Source organism: Antennarius striatus, chromosome 19 (assembly GCF_040054535.1).
Source record: "Antennarius striatus isolate MH-2024 chromosome 19, ASM4005453v1, whole genome shotgun sequence".
NCBI classification, from domain to species: Eukaryota; Metazoa; Chordata; class Actinopteri; order Lophiiformes; family Antennariidae; genus Antennarius; species Antennarius striatus.
In genome coordinates this window covers 18,759,089-18,772,347 of record NC_090794.1, presented here as the reverse complement: position 1 = coordinate 18,772,347, position 13,259 = coordinate 18,759,089, and positions in this window count along the sequence as shown.

The following is a 13,259-nucleotide window of genomic DNA, read 5'->3' as shown; positions in this document are numbered from 1 at the left end:
TCCCAAGCCCCCTGTAGGATCCCTGTGAGAGTAAAAAGCTGGTCCGTTGTTCCACAACCAGGACGGAACCCACATTGTTCCTCCTCAATCTGAGGCTCGACAATCGGCCGAACCCTCCTTTCCAGCACCTTAGAGTAAACTTTCCCAGGGAGGCTGAGGAGTGTGATGCCCCTGTAGTTGGCACACACCCTCTGGTCCCCCTTTTTAAAAAGAGGAACCACCACCCCAGTCTGCCATTCTTTCGGCACTGTCCCAGACTTCCACGCAATGTTAAAGAGGCGTGTCATCCATGACAGCCCCTCAACACCCAGAGCCTTCAGCATTTCCGGGCGAATCTCATCAACACCTGGGGCTTTGCCACCTTGAAGTTGTTTAACTACCTCGGTGACTTCGCCCCGAGAGATTGACTCTGATCCCGCATCATTCTCCAGCTCTGCAACAGAGGACGGGTCAGTTGGGGTAGTTGGATTCAGGAGTTCCTCAACCGACAACCTCCTCAGTCGAGGTCAAGTGTCCCATCTTTGCTGTATACAGCTTGGATGGTTCCCCTTTTCCCCCTCCTGAGGTGTCGGACAGTCCTCCAGAACAACTTTGGTGCCATGCGATAGTCTTTCTCCATGGCCTCTCCGAACTCCTCCCACACCCTCTGTTTTGCCTCCATCACAGCCGAGGCTGCAGTCCTTCTGGCCTGTCGGTACCCTGCAACTGCTTCAGGAGTCCCCAGGGACAACATGCCCCTGAAGGCCTCCTTCTTCAGTGGGACGGCTTCCCTGACCACCGGGGTCCACCACGGTGTTCGAGGGTTACCGCCTCTTGAGGCACCCAAGACCTTGAGACCACAGCTCTCAGCTGCAGCTTCAGCAATGGAAGCTTTGAACATCGACCATTCAGGTTCAGTACCCCCAGCCTCCACAGGGATGCACGAGAAGCTCCTTCGGAGGTGTGAATTGAAGGCCTCACGGACAGAGTCCTCCTCCAGACGTTCCCAGTTCACCCGCACTACTCGTTTGGGCTTACCAGGTCTATCCAAAGGTTTCCTCCGCCAACGGACCCAACTCACCACCAGGTGGTGATCAGTTGACAGCTCTGCCCCTCTCTTCACCCGAGTTTCCCAAACACATGGTCGGAGGTCAGATGATACGATCACAAGATCAATCATTGACCTCCGACCCAGGGTGCTCCGGTACCAGGTACACTTGTGAGCATCCTTATGTTGGAACATGGTGTTAGTTATGAACAATCCGTGACTAGCACAGAAGTCCAACAACATAACACCGCTCTGGTTCAGATCAGGGAGGCCATTCCTCCCAATCACACCCCTCCAAGTGTCTCCATCATTGCCGACGTGTGCATTGAAGTCCCCCAGGAGAACAATGGAGTCCCCTACAGGGATCCCATCAAGGGCCCCATTTAGGGACCCCAAGAAGGCCGAATACTCTGAACTGATATTTGGTGCAAATGCACAACTAACAGAGTTTTCCCCCCCACAGCCTTAAGGCGCAGGGGAGCGACCCTCTCATCCACCGGGGTAAACTCCAACACAGCTGTGCTCAGACGGGGGCTTGTGAGTATCCCCACACCCGCACTGCGCCTCACGCCTGACGCAAATCTGGAGTAAAACAAGGTCTAACTTCTATCCAGGAGTTTGGCTCCAGAACTGAGGCTATTCGTGGAGGTAAGCCCCACCAGATCCAATTGGTAACTCTAAACCTCCAACACAAGCTCCGCCTCCTTCCCCGCCAGTGAGGTGATATTCCACGTCCCCAAAGTCGGCTTCTGCCGTCTCGGTCTGGTCCGTCATGACCCCCTGTCATCACTGCCACCCATATGGCAGCGTACCCGACCCCATCGGTCTGCCCTGCGGTTAGTGGGTCCACAGGGGTGGTAAGAGTCCACGTTGCCTTTTCTGGCTGAGCCCAGCCGGGCCCCGTGGCAGACCCAGCCACCAGGTGCTTGCTGATGGGCCCACTGTCTAGGCCTGGCTCAAGATGTGGGCCCCGGGCTTCCTCCGGGCAGGGTCACGTTTTTCCCTTTCCGATTTGTCATGGAAATCTAATATTACAACTAATCTAGTCTACTATCTAATATCTATCTCACAATGGTCAAAAATATAAGGCGTCACTATCTAATATCAAAACATCACAACACCTTGGCCCCCGTACACTGCTGCACAGGCTGATATCTCCTTCCCTCCATTCAACCACGTGCTGACTTCACCACCTCCCCCCGCTCCTCCTAAGAGAGTCATTGTACCCCCTGATGGCACGGGGCACGAAGGAGGACCTCAGCCTCTCTGTGGAGGCGCTGTGTGACAGCAGTCTGTCACTGAAAGTGCTCCTCTGCTGGGAGAAGGTGGTGTGCAGGGGGGGGGGGGGGGCTGGTGTTGTTCATGATAGCCTTAACTTTAGACATGGTCCTGCTCTCCAGAAGTGTCTCCACAGAGTCCAGGCTCAGACCGACCACTGAGCCCGCTGTGCGGATGAGTCTGTTCAGACGGTCTATAGCTCTTTTCCTGGCCCCCCACCCCAACACACAATGGCGTATGACAGCACACTGGAGACTACGGACTGATAGAACATGAGAAGGAGCTTAGGACAGATGTTGAAGGAGGCCAGCCTCCTCAGGAAGTACATCCTGCTCTACCCCTTCTTGTACACACAGTCCGAGTTGAGTGACCAGTCCAGTCTGCTGTCTAGCTGCAGTCCCAGGTACTTATTGTTTCCTACCACCCCCACCTCACTGCCCTCCATGATCACTGGCTGTGGAGAGGGAGGTGCCCGCCGGAAATCCAGCACTATCTCCTTGGTCTTGGAGACATTGAGCTGGAGCTGGTTCAGTTGGCACCACTCCGCGAAGTCAGCCACCAATGCCCTGTACCCCCGCTCATTAACCTCCTGGATACATGCCACAATCGCAGTGTCATCGGAGTACTTCTGCATGTGGCATGTATCCGAGTTGTGCTTGAAGTCCGATGTGTAGAGTGTGAAGAGAATGGGGGAGAGCATGGTCGCCTGTGGCACCCCTGTGCTGCTGGTCACCATAAAAGACAAACAGTCCCCCATACAGATGTAATGGGGTCTGTCCGTTAGGCAGTCCGTGATCCGTGGTCCATAGCACCCTGCACCTGTGGGCACATGAGTTCCAGGACCAGTCGCTCTAAGGTCTTCATTACGTGGGAGGTAAGAGCGACCGGTCGGTGGTCGTTGAGCTCAGTAGGGTGTCCTTTCTTGGTTACAGGGACGATGCAGGAGGTCTTCCACAGTGACGGGACCCTCCGCAACTGCAGACTAGGGTTGAACAATCGTGCAGGGGCTCCCCTAGTTCCGAAGCACAGGCTCGAGTCTTGGGGAGACCTTATCCGGTCCAGTCACCTTAATGGGGTTGGAGCCTCCTTAGCGTTGTCATCACCAGGTCTGCAGTGATGACGGTCTCAGTCGTGGTGGGAGCAGGAGGACGTGGCGAGGTTGGACGTCCAGTGGTTGAGGTGGGGCCATTGAGCTTCGCAGTTCTTGGAGTGGGCTCGGGAGAAGTGGCAGTGGTGGAAGGAGAAGAAGCACAGGAGGAGGGAGCATCAGTGGAGCAGTCTGCAGGACCGGGAGAGGCCTGAGACAAGGAGCCAGAGTGGTGGGGGAGCTGAACCGATTGAAAAAGCTGTTTAGTTCATTCGCTCGTTCACTGTTCCCCTCCACAGTGCTGTGCCCTCTCCCGTGTCCGGTGATGGTTCTCATCCCATTCCAGACCTCCCGCACCTGGTTGCACCCCAGCTGCTTCTCCAGCTTCCTCCCATATGCCTCCTTGGCTTCCCTCAGGCAGAATCTCACTTCCTGCTGGGCCTTCTTCATCTCCTCCTCATTTTTGCTCCTGAACGCCCGCTTCTTGATCTCCTACAGGTTACACCGTCTACACCAGATGTAGTCTACCTGTGTGCTCCTACCTCCACTCTTATAGGTCACCCTATGTTCCTGCCTCTTCTGGAAGAAAGTATTCACTACAGCCATTTCCATCCTTTTTGCAAAGTCAACTACCATCTGTCCTTCTGCGTTCCTCTCCTGGATACCAAACCTGCCCATCACCTCCTCATCACCTCTGTTTCCTGCACCAACATGTCCATTGAAGTCTGCTCCAATGACAACTCTCTCACTTCTAGGCATGCTCTGCATCACTTCATCAAATTCCAACCAGAATTTCTCCTCCTCCAGCTCACATCCTACCTGTGGAGCATACCCGCTAACAACATTGAACATCACCTTCTATTTCTAGCTTCAGACTCATCACTCTATCCGACACTCTTTTTACCTCCAGGACATTCCTAACAAACTCCTCCTTCAAGATAACTCCTACTCCATTTCTCTTCCCATCTACACCATGATAGAACAACTTGAACCCTGCTCCGAAACTTCTAGCCTTGCTACCTTTCCACCTGGTCTCCTGGACACACAGTGTCTACCTTCCTCCTCTGCATCATGTCAACCAACTCTCTACCTTTCCCTGTCATAGTTCCAACATTCAACGTCCCTACTCTCAGTCCTATATTCTTGGTGTTCCTCTTCTCTCTCTTCCTACGAACGCACTTTCCTCCTCTCCTTCTTTGACCAACAGTAATCCAATTTCCCCCCGTGCCCTGTAGGTCAACAGCGCCGATGGCAGTCGTTATTAACCTGGGTAACTTTGGCTAACTCGTTAGATCTGCATCAGTCAGGTGTGTGAGTGTGTGTGTGTGTGTGTGTGTGTGTGTGTGTGTGTGTGTGTGTGTGCGTGTGTGTGTGTGTGTGTGTGTGTGTGTGTGTGTGTGTGTCGTATAAAGCGTATCCTCTGGGTTTCATAGCAGATGAAGATGCTACTAAATTAGAACTGTTGTCTGTTTTTTGGTGAATGAAAGCAGCTCTATCTCTTCTAAGTGAGCTGAGAGTTCATACACACACACACACACACACACACACACACACACACACACACACACACCACACACACACACACACACACACACACACACAGTATGTTTTAAACGTATTTACAGTTGATTATGAGTATGAGTAAATTGTTATATTGATACATAGTTTGTTGATCCCAAGGGATCAATATAACAAACTATGTTATATTGATACATAGTTTGTTGATCCCAAGGGGAGAATCATTTTTCCTTATAGTTGCACTGCTCCAGAAAAAAACCACAGCGAATGTCTAGATAAAGAGAATTTAAATGAAAAAAGAAATACGTAGTTATAAATAGAGAATAGATAAAAATGTATACACAGGTATGTCCTCCTCCTCACTGCGACATAGGAATAGCACACGGAGATAATGTAGAGACGATGCCCAATAGCCAAAAGTTCAATGTACTTCACAAATACAAGAAAAAAACCTCCACGTTTGGTCTTACCTCTCCAGTAACATCCCATGTTTTATTAGACTGCATTAGCTTAGCACCCCGGTCTGGTTGGCAATCTGTCATTATTCAAGCTGTGGAGAGGGCCCTAGGCGACCTTGTGATCCTGGGAGAGGAGGATGTTCTAAAAAACTGTTGAATTGCGCAGCCTCTTGAAAGCAAGCCCCTAACTTCTCTGAAGGAGAAATGCATGATATACCAGTCCGAGGTTGGGAATGGTTTTGCTCCACCTTGCCACTTTGCTTATTGAACTTCCTGATGAGATTTGCAATAGGTGCCTGTGCTTATACCTAAAAGAAGAACGTTGCAACTCAAAGTTCCTCTGCAGTAAAACATTGCTGCAAAGAAGAGTCTCACAACTATCTGCTCTGTCCCAAAACCGTCACTCAAGAGAGAAACACTGGCAGCCAGGAGCAAGGTACCAGTAAGGCGGAAAGAAAAGGCTTCAGGTTGACCAACCAGCAAGAAGAGATTCTGGCAAAAGTCACTCGAGTACTAAGCAGAATTCAGGAAGCCATTTTCTAACAAAGCCTCAAACACAATCTGCACCACTGGAGGTGGTCTGAAAAAATATCCAGTGGGAATGATGTTGCTGGAAGTAACAACTAACTCAGGGCAGCTGATAGGCACTCTTATTTACCTTATTGACCTTGCCTCTGACACCAATTACATAACTCACAACACTGCCTAGCACCTTGGACTGATTGGTGAAAGTATGCTAATCATCCACGGTACAGTAGGAATGACAAAAACAATCATACCAAGAGGTACTCTCTGAAACTAAGAATAAAGAACACTACAGGGCCAAAAATAGACCACAAATTGCCCAATCCTCAGCTCAATGTGTGGTACTCCTGAGATTTAGGAGCAGTCTGTATGCTGCTCTTGGCGATGTAAAGAAAATTTATAATTCAGTTTGGCTGTAGGACGAAAAGGTACACCTTCACTGATTCCTCTGTAGGGATGACCCCAAAAATGAAATTAATGTGTTTGCCGTTTTCAGGGTTAATATCGGTGTTAAGCCTGCCAGATGCATTGCTCAGGTTGCCATCAGAAAAAACAGTGAATCTGACTCAGTTTGCATCAATAGTTGTGGAATGCCGGATCCTGACAGAGGATTGCTACATGGACATGGTCATTGTGCAAACCAAAGGTGAAACCGAAAAGAAAAGGGACTATGAAACTGTAGTATCCAAAAGCTGTTGAGTTGATCCACTGAACGTTAAGAAAGTTCTTGAAGACGTTTCATCTCTCATCCAAGAGACTTCTTCAGTTCAACTATAGTAAGTTACCTGGATCATTCATCAGCGTTGGAGCGGGTCGGCAGTGGCTCAGTGGTAGAGCACCTCGTCCTATGATTACAAGATCAAGTGTACCATATATACACGACATACAGCACAGATGAAATTGCATTTCTATACACTTTTTAATCCCGTAAGGGAAGTGACATGTGTGCTCTGTGTGTGTGTGTGTGTGTGTGTGTGTGTGTGTGTGTGTGTGTGTGTGTGTGTGTGTGTGTGTGTGTGTGTGTGTGTTTGTGTGTTTAAGTGTGTGTGCATGTGTGTCCGACTGATGCCCAGTGGCTAGTGGACCTGAGAACTGACCACAGCTGCCTCCCAGAACAAGAACCAGTAACCATCTCAATGGCAGACATCCAAGAAAGAGTGTCAAAGATGAAGAGTTGGTCAGCACCGGGCCCGGATATGAACCATACATACTGGCTAAAGAAGCTGACAGCACTCCATGAGCGTCTAGCAGCAGAGATGAACCAGCTGCTGAGGGATGGGACGCACCCAGAATGGTTGACTGAAGGCAGGACAGTCCTGATCATGAAAGACCCACAGAAGGAATCTACCCCATCCAACTACCGGCCAATAAGCTGTCTCAATACAACATGGAAGCTCCTGTCAGGCATCATGGTGACTAAGATGAGTAGGCACATGGATCAATATATGAGTGGGACACAGAAAGGAGTTGGTAGTAACACCAGGGGAGCCAAGCACCAGCTACTGGTGGACCGAGCAGTACACAGAGACTGTAAGAATAGGCAGACCAACTTGCACTGCCTGGATTGACTACCAGAAAGCCTACGATTCAATGCCACACACGTGGATACTGGAATGTCTGGAACTGTATAAGATCAACAGGACACTAAGAGCCTTCATCAAGAACTCAATGGGGAAGTGGAAGACAACCCTGGAGACTAGCTCCAAGCCAATTGCCCAAGTTAACATCAAGTGCGGCATATACCAAGGGGATGCACTATCACCACTGCTGTTCTGCATAGGCCTGAACCCCCTCAGTCACATCATCACAAAGAGTGGCTACGGATACCGATTCCGAAGTGGGACAACAATCAGCTATCTCCTCTACATGGATGACATCAAGCTGTATGCCAGGAATGAGCGAGAAATTGACTCACTGATCCACACCACCAGGATCTACAGCGACGACATAGGGATGTCATTCGGATTAGACAAATGTGGCCGGATGGTATCAAGAAGAGGCAAGATGATCAGAACTGAAGGGGTCAACCTACCAGGGGCAGGATAGACGACATCAATGACAGCTACAAATACCTTGGAATCCCACAGGCTAATGGCAACCATGAGGAGGCCACAAGGAAGTCATCCGCAGCCAAATACCTCCAGAGAGTAACGCAAGTCCTGAGAAGTCAGCTGAATGGTGAGAACAATGTCCAAGCCATCAACATGTATGCACTGCCTGTCATCAGATACCCCGTTGGGATCATAAGCTGGCCAAAGGAGGAGATAGAAGCCACAGACATCAAGATGAGAAAGCTCCTCACCATGCATGAAGGGTTTCACCCCAAGTCCAGCACCCTGAGGCTGTGTACTAAGTGGTAAGAGGGAGGCCGAGGACTAGTGAGCATCAGGGCCACTGTCCAGGATGAAACATCGAAAATCCAAGAGTACATCAGGAAGATGGCCCCAACAGATGAACTGCTCAGTGAATGCCTTAGACAGCAGAAACTTGAGGAGGAAGAGGAGGAGGAGGAGACAACATGGAGGGACAAGCCCCTACACGGCATGTACCACCGTCAGATAGAGGAAGTGGCTGATATCAAGAAGACCTACCAATGGCTGAATAAATCTGGACTGACAGACAGCACAGAGGCACTGATCATGGCAGCACAAGAACAGGCCCTAAGTACAAGGGCAATAAAGACCAATATCTACCACAGTAGATCTGACCCAAGGTGCAGGCTATGTAAAGAAGCCCCAGAGTCAGTCCAGCATGTGGTAGCAGGGTGTAAGATGCTCGCCAGCTCAGCATACATGGAAAGGCACAACCAAGTAGCTGTGATAGTGTACAGGAACATATGTACCCAGTATGGACTAGAAGTACCCAAATCCCAATGGGACATACCACCGAAGGTGGTTGAGAACGGCAAGGCTAAGATCCTGTGGGACTTCAGTTTCCAGACCGACAAACAGCTGCTGGCTAACAAACCGGACATAGTGGTGATGGACAAAGAGCAGAAGAGAGCAGTGGTGATAGATGTAGAGATTCCAGCTGACGCCAACATCAGGAAGAAGGAACACGAAAAGATTGAGAAGTATCAAGGTTTGAGAGAACAGCTGGAACAGATGTGGAAGATCAAGGTTAATGCGGTTCCCGTGGTAGTGGAAGCACGTAGGGCAGTGACCCCCACTGCACTAGGGGCAGTGACCCCCAAACTGGAAGAGTGGCTCCAGCAGATTCCTGTGACAGCATGAACGGTTACACATTACTGGAACGTACAGTAACAACTTACGTTCATTTTCACATTACGTTTGACCATTCGTAACGTAACTACAACGGAAGTTGAGGAGCATCCATATATATATATATATATATATATATATATATATATATATATATATATATATATATACACACACACACACACACTGTATATACTATATAAATTAACATAACTGGAAATCATAATAGTTATGATGAAAGTTAAACTAGCAGAGAAGGATTTGCTGACCCTGACCGCCCACCACTGCTTGAATTTAATTAATACTTACAATGTTTATTGCATTATATATAGGGATTGATTAATTCATTGTTGCTTTTGTGATGATATGTGAGCTGCTATATAAACATCGTACATGTTTATTATTATTACTATTGTGATGTTTTTCATATAAGTGAAACATTGCATCTTTCAAACTTTCATGTTCATTTCCTGCTGGCCCTCTTTCCACTATATGAACTGCATCATCTACATCTGCTAATAGTTCCATTATATTAACTACTACTACTAATAGTACTGCTAGCCCACTATTTCAACCGCTACTGCTCCTGTTGCTTTTGACTAAGAAAAATAAAACAAACAAAGGTGGAATTGTTAGAATTGTTGAGTAATATCCTTGGCACACTTGGTTGCCCTTTCCGTTGGGTGAAAAAACGGGACATTGACGATTATCAGGAACCACAGCTTTAACACTTGGGTATTCATGGCCGAGCCACCTGGTTCAGAAGAGGCTCATTTCCCACAACCGAGCCCACTGCCATGAATGTTTCTATGTAACACCTTTAATTACCTGTGAACGATCACTATTGTTTTGTCAACATGGACATGCTGATCCTCATCAGGGAAACCTGATCATTTGGTCACTTTGGAATCTTAGGACAAAGTCAACACATGGGTTCTTCCTTAGTTGCTGAGATTTATTGATAAAAGTACACTAATCCCTCACTTGTTCACGTTTCAAGATGCACGGCTTCACTACATTGCGGAATTTTAGTACGTAGACATGTGATTCTGTATGCGCATTCTATTGGCTGACAGCATCCGTGTATTAAAGAAACACGTAATATGGTTTAGCCCACCTGTGAATATGGTCTGCATGATTACTGTAGATTTGAAATGCATAATCAGAGGGAGGTGTTTCTGGCACGTCCAGCTGGGAGGAGACCTCGGGGCAGACCCAGGACCACGTGGAGGGATTATATCTCAACACTGGCCTAGGAACGCCTTGGGACCCCCCAGTCAGAGCTGGTGGATATGGGGGGAAAGGGAAGTTCGGGGCTCCCTGTTGAAGCTGCTGCCCCCGTCTTTTAATAAATAATATCTAGCACCAGAATGATTGATCCACATTTGTAGGGACTGTTATGTCTTTGAATTCAAATTTGCAGGTGGTTGGGAAAATCATCTGTTATACTTTGCTCAAGGATGTAAACTAATCGTTGAATCGTTGAGTTTATTAACTCCAGGAAAAATGTGAGCCCAGAGGTTTCTGTAAGTGAAGTTCAGTTTGGATTGTTGCAGACTGGTGGAGTGACTTATAATCAGAGCAGGCACTGGGGCAGATACCGTCAACAGAGTGTAAAGGATATCACAGCCCTGTCAAAGTAACATGCACACATGAATCATTTCTATTACAGCAATGAGCAGAACACAGAGCTGATGGGTCATCAGTGTGAACTTCATCACCGCCTCACTGGTTGGAGGATATTCTTGGTTCATACATGCCAGACCGGAACAGGTAACAGTAACATTAAAATGAATTAACACATGTTTGAGTTATTGGTAGCTGCTAACTAGCATAACCTCAACTAGTTAACAGCTACCAACTAGCTGAAGTTACACAGCACTAGTGCTGTGTAACGTGAGCAGGCAATGAGGCAGATACCGTTGTGTTGTACTGCATGTGTTGTACTACCCTGTTGTACTACCCTGTTATGCTACCCTGTTGTACTGCCTGTTGTACTGCCTATTGTACTGCCTGTTGTACTGCCTGTCTACCGTGGGTCAGAGAGGACTGCAATTTCATCTGTGCTGTATGTCGTGCATACATGGTACACTTGACAATAAAGCTGACTTTGACTTTGAATGTCAACAGACCCGTCTGAAGATGAATGAACGTTGATGACCTTCAGAAATGCTTGAAGGAACATTAGAAATCAGTTCAAGAGCATCAGTGACAGAAATTCCAATGTAGTAAAAAGGATTTTCCAATTCATCATTGAAGCAAATTAATGCTGTACATGCCAGGATGCTGTTTCCTGAAGTCATCCCATCATGAGGCTCCCTTTCTCATCACCACCTGTGTCTGTAATTTAGGGAAAGAGAAGTTTTTCACATTAAAGAGACGTAATTTGTTTGAGAACAATTTATTCCACACACTGGGTTCAACTTGTAGAAGGAGGCTGTGATTTGCAGACAGCAGATCCAACTATGAGCAGACCTAAAGTCCCTGTGCGTTTTTTGCCGGTTGTTCTCACTTCTCTGTTAATGAAATCCTTGAAAAACTTGTGAAATCAGAGCTGTACAGGAAACAGAGCAGACACTCATCTAAAGAGCACAGAGGGTTGAAGACACTCACCCTGCTAAATTTAAATTCAACACCTACAAAGGAAAAAAACCCATTCTGGATAGTATTTCATCAATATTTCTTCAGTTTTTAATTTGTAACCCAAACCCACGACTTAAATCACTAAACTCTGAGCACTTTCAGCTGAGCCGGAACCTGATAGGGTGAACTCTAGGTGTCTTAACATAGAACACAAAGGGTGAAAGTGAATTATTTTTATGTGAATGATAGTGTTCTGTGAACGGCTCACCTCTCGGCTGTGTTCTCTTAGGTTTTCAGCCGTTACACAAGTTTGTGTCAGAGTTTGATGATGGGCGTTACTGCAGCTCTGACTGTAAAGGTCTGTGTTTCATCTGTCGTCTCCCTGCCTACGCTTCTTCTGACGTGCTCAGCTGCTCAGCTCTGATTGGTGCTTAGCTGGACTCTTAGTCACACCCTCCCTGCTGAGGCCTGCTCATATGATTGGTGCGGCTACCTGGACTCCAACCACGCCTCCTCTGCTACAGCCTGTTAGTCAGATTGGAGCATCGGCTTTCTGCTTGGCCAATGCCAGGATCCTAGCCATTTAAAGTAGTAGTAGTAGTAGTAGTAGTAGTAGTACTTCATTGATCCCACTTTACTTTGAAGGCTCCACACCTTTGACACGGCTTTGTGAATGTGTTTCTCTGGTTCCGTGTCGCTGCTCCTGTGGTTGACATGTCGACAGTGATCCGGTGTTGAATCGTGTTTTTATCGTGTTTCTTTGTTCTCTTCCTCTGTTTTTTTAAAGTTGTATATTCATTGAGAGTTCAGTTATGCCTCCTTTCATTTCCCGACACTTTCCTGACACTTTGTGGCGCCCCACATCTAATGCTAGGGTTAGCATCAGCAACTGCTACTGTTAAGCTACAGCGGTGCCGTGGTATGATAGCACACAGTGGATTAAAGTTCTCCCAGACATTCAGTGGATCATTCACACCAGAGATGTCCTGTTGCAGCTCCGACTCATCGTCAAACACTGACGCGACTGTGTCACGTGTCACATGACCCATCGCACTCCACCTCTTACACAAACACATTGAGCCAATTATCTTTCAATTTGTGACAAGTTAAAATTATACTACTCAGCTGATCAGTTTAAAGACTTCCATTACATTATCTGATCAACATGTAGTGATGAGGTTTATAATGATCACATGGTCATGACAAAAAAATTGTAAGATGTGTTTTAAAATGGGTTAAAAACATTAAAAACGCGTGGTATGTCTACAAAGGGTTAAAAGCTAAAGTTTTTAATGTTTAACTAATTATTTATTTAATTTTTCATTGTTAAAAACCAGATGTAACTGTATCATCAGTGATTGACAATATGGTCTTGATCCATTCGTCTGAGATTGATTACTCAGGTCTCCACCTCAGTACCAGTTTACGATATTTTTACGTGTTGGAGTAAAACTGTTTACTGATAAAAAAATATGCTGATCACACGTGTGATTACTTCTCCCCTCATTGAGGGGTGTGACAGTTTCCGTCATCGAGGTTGATGCAAATCGGGAAAAGAAAAA